The 9,329-nt window shown below is 39.2% G+C and overlaps 1 long non-coding RNA gene across 1 annotated transcript; it reads right to left on the bottom strand.

Moving 5' to 3' along the window:
* Positions 1-1,198: 1,198 nt before the first annotated feature.
* Positions 1,199-3,019, bottom strand: LOC133418501 (uncharacterized). The gene is made up of 3 exons (XR_009770451.1): positions 2,959-3,019; positions 2,033-2,058; positions 1,199-1,878 (listed from the first exon to the last, which is right to left on the bottom strand). It is a non-coding gene; the product is annotated as an uncharacterized LOC133418501 (long non-coding RNA).
* Positions 3,020-9,329: the final 6,310 nt, after the last annotated feature.

The following is a 9,329-nucleotide window of genomic DNA, read 5'->3' as shown; positions in this document are numbered from 1 at the left end:
GCTAGGCTACGCTCAGATAAACGGTCTGAAAGTTTTAAAAAAGAAAGAAAAGCTGTCGGAGAAAAGTGACTGTAGTGTTATGTAAATGATTATCCATCACTCGTAAATCATCTTTTGGTCTACTTTATTGACTCGGTAACAACACAGGGATGACGGACTGCTATTTTGCGGGCTGGTGTTACGGTCTAACCGTCCATCTCTGAACAACCACACTTGGTTCCTACGCTGGTGTTACGGTCTAAAGGGTCCGTGTCTGTACTTTACTTTTTTACTTAATTCATTGCCAAAATGCATCTGATCGGGAAAAAGTATCGGAAATGTATCGGGAGCCAAAAAAAGTGATCGGATCGGGAAAAATCGGGATCGGCAGATACTCAAACTCAAGTGATCGGGATCGGATCGGGAGCTAAAAAATCCTGATCGGGACAACCCTACCTCTAACGCATATCTTTAACTTATCATTGCAAACGGGTCAATTCCCCAATGGTGTGAAAATAGCTAAAGTTATGCCGTTGTACAAAACTGAAGACAAACACCACTTCACAAATTACAGACCTATTTCTCTTCTCCCAAAATTCTCAAAAATGTTAGGAAAACTATTTACTAACAGATTAGACAATTTTATAGATAAACACAATTTACCCTCTGACAGTCAGTATGGATTCTGAAAAACCCGGACAACGGCACAAGCTGTAATTGAACTCATTGAAGGAACCACAAATTCCATAGATGAAAAGAAATACACAATTGGTTTATTCATTGATCTAAAAAAAACAATCAATACAATAAATCATGAAATATTATTCAATAAATTGGAACTATATGGGATAAGGGGGTTGGCATTACAGTAGGTCAGAAGCTACTTAAAGAACAAGAAACAATTTGTAAAGATGGGAGAAAATCAGTCACAATGTTTGGACATTGAGTGTGGAGTCCCCCAGGGGTCAGTGTTGGGTCCTAAACTATTCATCATATGAATATGAATGACATATGTTAAATATCACAAATACTGAAATTCATACTATTTGCCGATGACACAAATATATTTTACTCTGGTGAGAATTTACGGCAACTTTTGGACAATATTACTTCAGAATTTGGCAAAATTAAAAAATGGTTTGACAATAACAAGTTATCATTAAACTTAAACTTAAACTTAAACTTAAACTTAACAAAAATTATGGTATTTGGTATTTGGAAACAATAAAAACAATCAAGCACAGGTACAGATCGAGGGTGTAAACATTGAAAGAGTACATGAAACTACATTTCTTGGGGTAATTATAGATGACAAGATTTGCTGGAAATCTCATATTAAACACATCAACAACAAAGTATCTAGAGGCATCTCAGTTCTGGCCAAAGCAAAGCAATTCCTGGATAACAAATCACTCTGCATTCTGTTCTGTTCCCTGGTTTTGCCTTATCTAAGTTACTGTTTAGAGGTTTGGGGAAATACTAATAAAAGTTCACTGCAACCACTATTCATACTGCAGAAAAGAGCCATAAGGATAATTCATAAGGCCGGTTTTTGTGAACACACTAATTAATTATTCTTCAATTATAAAATAATCAAATTTTTTGACATAGTGGAATTCCAAACTGCACAATTCATGTATAAATCTAGGAACAAGGTATTACCATCTCACTTAAAGAAAATTATTTTGTTTTACTATAGTCCCAGTTTATGCAGAAATACAGGAAACAAAGCCTTTTTTTTCCATTCTGTACCAAGGTAAGCTGGAGTTCATTCCTGCTCAGGTCAGATCTGTTTTTCCAGCTGATTTATTGATCTGTGGATTGAACAGAAGCAGGCAGGGCTTCGGTATTTTCATAGGTCACCACATCATCATCACCATCCTCTTCATCACTGATCACCTGGAAAACACAGCACAGAGGTTCAGATACCCGTCAGTCTTTCACTTGGTGTCCAGATTTCTTTGTCAGTTATTTACTTTCATCTCCAAAAGATTCCCAATATGTTCATTATTATAATTTAATTGAAAATGAATGATGAAGATTTAAAACTCACAGTTTTGTTATGATCAGTCTTGTTACCTGAAAATACAAAAAAGAGCCATTTTTAGTTTTCACCGAATCCAACATTTTCTTGATGAAAGTTTCATGTGTTCATGTTTTCACCGTTAGTTTTTGTCCAGATGTGAACTGACACAACGATGATGGAGAGAGCTGCCACACCCACGGGAACATAGACCCTTCTCCACCAAAGACCTTCCAACACAATCAAGTGCTGTATGCTGCTATAATCTGAAATCATTTGCCCATTTAAACTTAAATTCAGAAGAAACTACATGTTCCTGAAAATGTGGTTTCACTGGAACTTATTTTGCATAATCTTGCCTCTGCGATGGTTTAAAGTCACGTAAATTAAACCTCGGGTTCCTCACACACGACATTTTAAAACCTACTGTTTTTAAATAAATAAATTAATAGACAAATAAGCAAATGGATGGAAGCTGTGTGTACAAAATGGTTTTAAAATTAATTTTAAAAACAGCAACATGAGTTCCGCCACTACTGGAATAAAGATGTAATTATCACCCAGATGTTTCTTAACAAATGTACCTGATGAATTGCTCAACAGCCAGTTGGAGCATCTTTTACAAACAGTTTCTTTTTTTCATTTTGGTGTTTAACACAATGTCAAGTAGGAAAAACATCAGCAACAAACTTAAAGGAGAAACTGTAGTTTTCCAATCATTTTCCAAACTATCTGGACTCCATCAATCCTTCTGATTGATGCTCTAAACTTCTAAACGTGTAAATGTGATCTTCTGGTTCTGAAGAAAAACAAAATGAACCTGAAACACTCAAAAAACTGTCAAAAAACACAGAAAATGACACTTTAAATAAAAATACACACAGATTGTAATTATTGAGTAACTAATGATGAGTTTAGTTATTGTGTTATCATAAATCATATCATAAATGACAAACCTGTTTCATCATTTCTAGCAGAGGTGAATGTTGTTGATGGTGGTGGAGGGATTGTTGTCATCTTTGTGGCCGTTGAAGCTCCTGCAAGAACATTTAGTTTAGATAAATTTGTTTGTTAAATTATGTTTCTCACTCAAACCAAAATTATTTTAATGTTGTTATATTGTTAAATTGTAAAGTTAACTTTCTGTAAACAGACAGAAAGTTAACAGAAGCCAAATTTTTCATTTGTGTCGATAAACTGTCCAATAAAGTAGATTCTGATCAAACTACTTTGAAACAGTAGAGAGAAGCTTTCAGGGTGACATCTCACATTAGGACAGAAACTATTTATGCTTATTTTAGATTTAGATTGCTTAATAAACACACAATAAGCGAATCATCTCACGTTTACACATTGATGTTTAAACTTTAAACAAATCAGTGGATTTATGTTTAAGTTTCACTGGAACCAAAATTATTTAAATGATACAAGTTTTTTTTTACGAGAAAGTTCAAGCTGAACATACTATTATATTAGTACTTACTGATGTTAACAGACAGTTGAACCTCAGAGTCTGTGAATGTTTGTTCTGATCTGAACTGTCTGCAGACGTAAAAACCTTCATCTTCAGCTGTGACTTTCTCTAAAACCAGAGAACAGTCCTTCGTAACTCTCAGTCTGTCTGATTTATCTCCAGCTTTTTCGTGAACCGTCCCGTGTTCAAACAGTATCACTGATATGCCTGAAACAGGGTAGATCCAGGTGGTACTGTTGCAGTTATCACCAAAGTCTTTAACACCTTTACAAGGTAAAGTGACGTCATCTCCAACTCTGACAGTGATGGTGGATATTTCAGTTTCTGCTGTTGAGAAAACAGAAAAACACAAACTTAAATAAAGAACAATATATGAATATGTCATCGTGATTTAGTCTATTACTTTAAATATATTGGATATATGTTTGAAGAATCCACTAGCTCATCACGTTTAAACATCTTGGTCTTATAAAGTAACACATGAACACAAGTCTTCCTGTTATTATAAATCACCGATCCGTCTGTCAATCTCCCGCTCCATCGTTCCCTCACTCGTGAACAAGACCCCGAGATACTTGAACTCCTCCACCTGAGGCAGGACTTCTCCACCCACCTGGAGAAGGCACGGCACCCTTTCCCGGTGGAGAACCATGGCCTCAGTTTTGGAGGTGCTGATTCTCATCCCTGCCGCGTCGCACTCGGCCTCAAACCGCCCCAGCACATGCTGAAGGTCCCGGTCCGATGAAGCCAACAGGACAACATCATCCGCAAAAAGCAGAGATGAAATCCTGAGGTTCCCAAACCGGATCCCCTCCGGTCCCTGGCCACGCCTATAAATCCTGTCCATAAAAATTATGAACAGGACCGGTAACAAAGGGCAGCCCTGCCGGAGTCCAACATGCACCGGGAACAAGTCTGATCTACTGCCGGCAATGAGAACCAAACTCCTGCTCCGATCATACAGAGACCGGACAGCCCTTAATAGAGGGCCCTGGACTCCATACTCACTGACCCCCCCTTAAAGCCTTTTTTTTGCTTTTTATATTTCAGCTCAGACTATGTTCTGTCTCTGTTGTTGTGTAAAGAAAAAAATGCCTGTTTCAACTCTGAGAACATTCATTTCCTCATATAACCTCCATGTAAACTTATCGATAATAAATAAAGGAATATTTCCTTACCTGTAAGGCATGTAATCCATGCCACCAACAGATATAATGTGGATGATCTGAAGAGAACCATTTTTCTCCTCCGCTGTCGTAGGAGCGTCTGCACTGAGCCTCAGATTAAAGATATCTTGTCTTCTTCCTGTATTTAATTTGTCATCCTCGCTGTGACCTCAGTTTTTTTTCTCCTTTAAATAAACCTTCTTCTGTCTTATCGTTATGTGTCAAAAAAGGTCAGTGTATCAACTCTGAGAACCTTTAGTTCCTCATATCACCCCTAAAAACATTTTTCTCTGAGCAGCTACTGAAGAGGAAGCGTTTTTGTAAGAATATGGCATCACACATTCGTGTGTTGTGGCAATTTTTATAAATTGCACAGAGTAAAGTACTGATCCTTTACAAAACACAAATCGATGAGCTTGAGATTACCAAAGTTTACTTCAGCTGATGTGCAATCAGGAGAGTCAACATGCAGCACGTAGGCTGGACAGTTGAGTCTGAGGCAACATGTTGATTGACTTATTTTATATGGGAATGGGAAGGACCTGACAGATCATTGGAAGCTAGTCACATGAAAGACAGGAAAGCTGACGGGTCATTAAAGGGACACTGTGGCCCCCTGCACCCCACACATAAGTGCTACACTAGTTCTCTTATGGCGCTTTTACACTAGTACCTATGTCAGATTAATCAAAGTTTGAATTATGTTTGTGCTTATGAAACCACCAGAATCAGAATTTAGGCCTATTAAAGTCAGCTTATTAAGCTGACTGCTGGTTGTCACATTCTTATCACATGTTAACAGATGAGGGCAGCCCTTCCTGTGTTCCGTTAAGGGTTTGGGCTATCCTGGGACAACTGTCCCATTGTAAGGTTAGCCTGCACACATCTGTTTCAAGACCCACATGAGACTTCCTGTTGTCCAGAAGGGGCCCCATTTGACCCCTTTGACCTTCGTGTTTCTTAAAGACTTTAAGCTGACTGCTGGTTATCACATGTTAACAGATGACAGGGCAGCCCTTCCTGAGTTTGGGCTGTCCAACAACTATCCCATTGTAAGTTGGACAATCTGTTCACACCACAGATAAGTTACTTATTAACTGAAAAGTCATAGGTGTGACCTTTTTAACTATCATCTGATACCATGTCTGTTCTCCATCTGTTCATTGTCCATTATCTATACATTGACAGTCAGTTTACCAAATATGGTCATTCCTGTCATCCTTGCTGAATAAAAGCGCCAGCCTGCAGAGAGCAAGTTGTGAGAAGGCCTGACGAGCTCTAAGAGGAGGGCCGTGTTGCCCTGAAGCTCCTCAGACTTCTCTCCAAGCTTCTGCAGAAGCGCCTTGAAAATCATTCCACAGTCTCTGTGACTTTCCTAAGTTATTAATTTATGTTGTGATGATTTAGGAACCTAACACCTACTCAGCCCGATTCGACTCACCTCCACTCGGTTTGGTTCTTTCCCACCAGGGGTCTAACGTGCCGAGTAGATACTTTTCTGTAACTATTCTGCTGAGGTCCTAAGTGGCTGAGTCGAGCTGTGATGTCATCACACTACAGGCCACCGATTGGTCGGGGGGTTGGAGTCAGACGCCTGAGTCAGGATGTGACATCAGAGAAAGAGCAACTCTGACGGCTTCTTGTTCATTTTATCCGATAGGCAATGGCGGCACAAAAGTCTGTTTGGTGATCCAACTCTGAGGTGCAGATGTTCATAAACCTGGTGGCTGAGGAGAGAATTAAAAAGGTATCTAGACGGGCGATAAGGAACGACCAGATCCACCAGGAGCTCTGTCACTTCATAGCTGCTCGCGGCTACCAATGGACTTTTAAGTAGCGCAGAGAAAAACTAAAAAAATGTAAAAATGTCGCTGCTTGAAGCTTCTCTCACTCTCATTTTTTAACTTGGTATGGAACACAAGCCACAGATCCAGCAGCACATCTATCATCTCCTCCTGGTTCTACATCTTTAGTGTTGTTGTCTTCTTCGTTTAGATCACACAATCAAATACGTCACAGCAGCTTCACTCCAACCCGCCTACTTCTGCTCCAGGTGCTGAATTGTTATGGAAAAGAAACCAGGCCAAGTTGAGATAAGTAGAACCGAGTAGGTGATAGTGGAAAAGTGCCAGTATATGGCAACTCTGAGAACCTTTAGTTCCTCATATCACCCCTGAAATAATTTTCTCTGAGCAGCTACTGAAGAGGAAGCGTTTTTGTAAGAATATGGCATCACACATTCGTGTGTTGTGGCAATTTTTATAAATTGCACAGAGTAAAGTACTGATCCTTTACAAAACACAAATCGATGAGCTTGAGATTACCAAAGTTTACTTCAGCTGATGTGCAATCAGGAGAGTCAACATGCAGCACGTAGGCTGGACAGTTGAGTCTGAGGCAACAAGTTGATTGACTTCTTTTATATGGGAATGGGAAGGACCTGACAGATCATTGGAAGCTAGTCACATGAAAGACAGGAAACCTGACGGGTCATTCACTGTGGCCCCCTGCACCCCACAAATAGGTGCTAGTTCTCTTAGAGGAGGGCATACATTACAAAAGAGATGCAGCCCTTTCATCTGCATCTACATCTTCTATACCCCCCTCTTATCATCAGTTTCTCGCAGCTTTCTGGCCTTTTGTTGGTATCTGTATGTACACAGTTGTTGATCTCCCTCCTACTATCCTGCTCCCCACAGCTGTTCACCTTTTGTTATGAAGCATATAATGTTGGAATTTTTCCATGACACGTTTTAATGCGAGTTCCCACTGAACTATCTCACCTCTGAAGGTGTCTAACACCTATTCAGTTCTATCTTTGACAACTTTAAAGAAAACACCCTGCATCCTGAATCTGGGTAATGTAGAATTGAATGGATGGGTGAATGAACTTCTCCTTTTTAAGTGTGAAAGCTGACAGCTGTGGATCGAATGGAAGCGGGAAGGTCTTCAGTATTTTCATAAGTCACCACATCATCATCATACGGAAGAGTATTAGGGCTAGGAAGGAGAAAAATGAAAATAATATTTTAGAGGAGGAAGATGTTTTTTTCATTATGCACTTCGAGAAAAAAGTTGAAATGTTGAGAAAAAAAGTCAAAATTTTGTGAATAAAGCGCATGTGACTGTCTTTACAAAATGCCTTGTACCCTTAACGTTCCACTCCAAGGATGTAAGTTAGTTAGTTAGTTACGGCTGCTGCTGCGTAGCTGTAAGTCGCTCTCCTAACTGGATTTGATGGGCCAGAGGAGACATTTCGACTTCATTCACGAAATTGTATTTTAACTTTATTCTGGAAATTTCAACTGTATTCACGGAATTTTCAACTTTATTCTTGAATTTGTATTTCAATATTAATCTCGACATTTTGACTTTTTTCTCGAAATTGTATTTCAACATTATTCTCGACATTTCAACTTTTTTTCTCCACATTTCGACTTTTTTCTCGAAGTGCACAATAAAAAAAAAATCTTCCCCTCTCAAATATTTTTTCTCCTGCATGGCCCTAATACTCTTCCGTATCATCATCATCATCATCATCATTCAATTCAATTCAATTCAATTTTATTTATATAGCGTCTAATACAACAAAAGTTGTATTAGCCCCGAGCAGTTATTACATAAGCAATGGCAGGTAAAAACTCCCCTAATGGGAGAAAAACCTTAAGCCAAACAGTGGCAAGGAAAAACTCCCCTTTAGGAGGGAAGAAGCCTTGAGCAGGACTAGGCTCATAAGGGGGGACCCTCCTGCCGAAGGCCAGACTGGTGGGTCAGGGACGGCAACAGCACAGCAGGCAGGTGGAAGCAGCAACGGGATGACCAGGGGTGGGGACCGCAGGCCAGCATGCAGCTCCCGAGGCTCCGGCCCAATCATCAAGTCCCAGGTTGGGGTGCAGGGTCGGGGAAAGGTTTGTTTGTTTGTTTGTTTGTACTGTTTATTCCGAATATGCAAGCAATATATTAAAGCAAAATAATAAAGCATAGAAAAACCGAAAATAAATGACATATTCGAAAAGGAGTGAGAAGAAGCATAGTTTATTAGCTCTCACCCCTTTGTCTAAAATAAAAAAAAAATATATATATATATACATATACATATACATATACACTGTATATAGCCTAGGGAAGATTATCGCTTTCAACATCCATATGAATATTAAAATCACCAACTATGATGAATTTATCTCTATTGATCAATAATCCAGAAAGGAAATCTGAAAATTCAGACAGAAACTCTAGATAAGCACCAGCAGGGGGCCGGTACACTACCACTAACACAACTGGCTTCTCTGATTTCCAGCTCGGAAATTTCAGACTAAGCGTGAGGCTTTCAAATGTATTATAATTGCACTTAGGTTCAATTTTTGTTTGGAGACTGGAGTTATAAATTGCTGCGACTCCTCCGCCTCGGCCCGTGCTTCGAGGAATGTGATGATTAAAGTAGCCGGGCGGAGTCATTCAAACTAACATACTCTTCCTCCTGTAACCATGTTTCTGTTAAGCAGAAAATATCACTCCTGCTCTCTGTAATTATATCATTTACTAACAGAGACTTAGAGCTTAATGATCGTATATATTTAGTAATCCGCATCTAATTTTTCGGTCTGTAATTGGTACCAAATGTACATTGGTTTTAATTTGTACAAGATTATTTTGGTTAACGCCTCTATAACGCCGCACCTGGTGA

This window comes from Cololabis saira, chromosome 18, assembly GCF_033807715.1.
Source record: "Cololabis saira isolate AMF1-May2022 chromosome 18, fColSai1.1, whole genome shotgun sequence".
Taxonomy (NCBI): Eukaryota; Metazoa; Chordata; class Actinopteri; order Beloniformes; family Belonidae; genus Cololabis; species Cololabis saira.
This window is presented reverse-complemented; position numbering and strand designations above follow the sequence as displayed.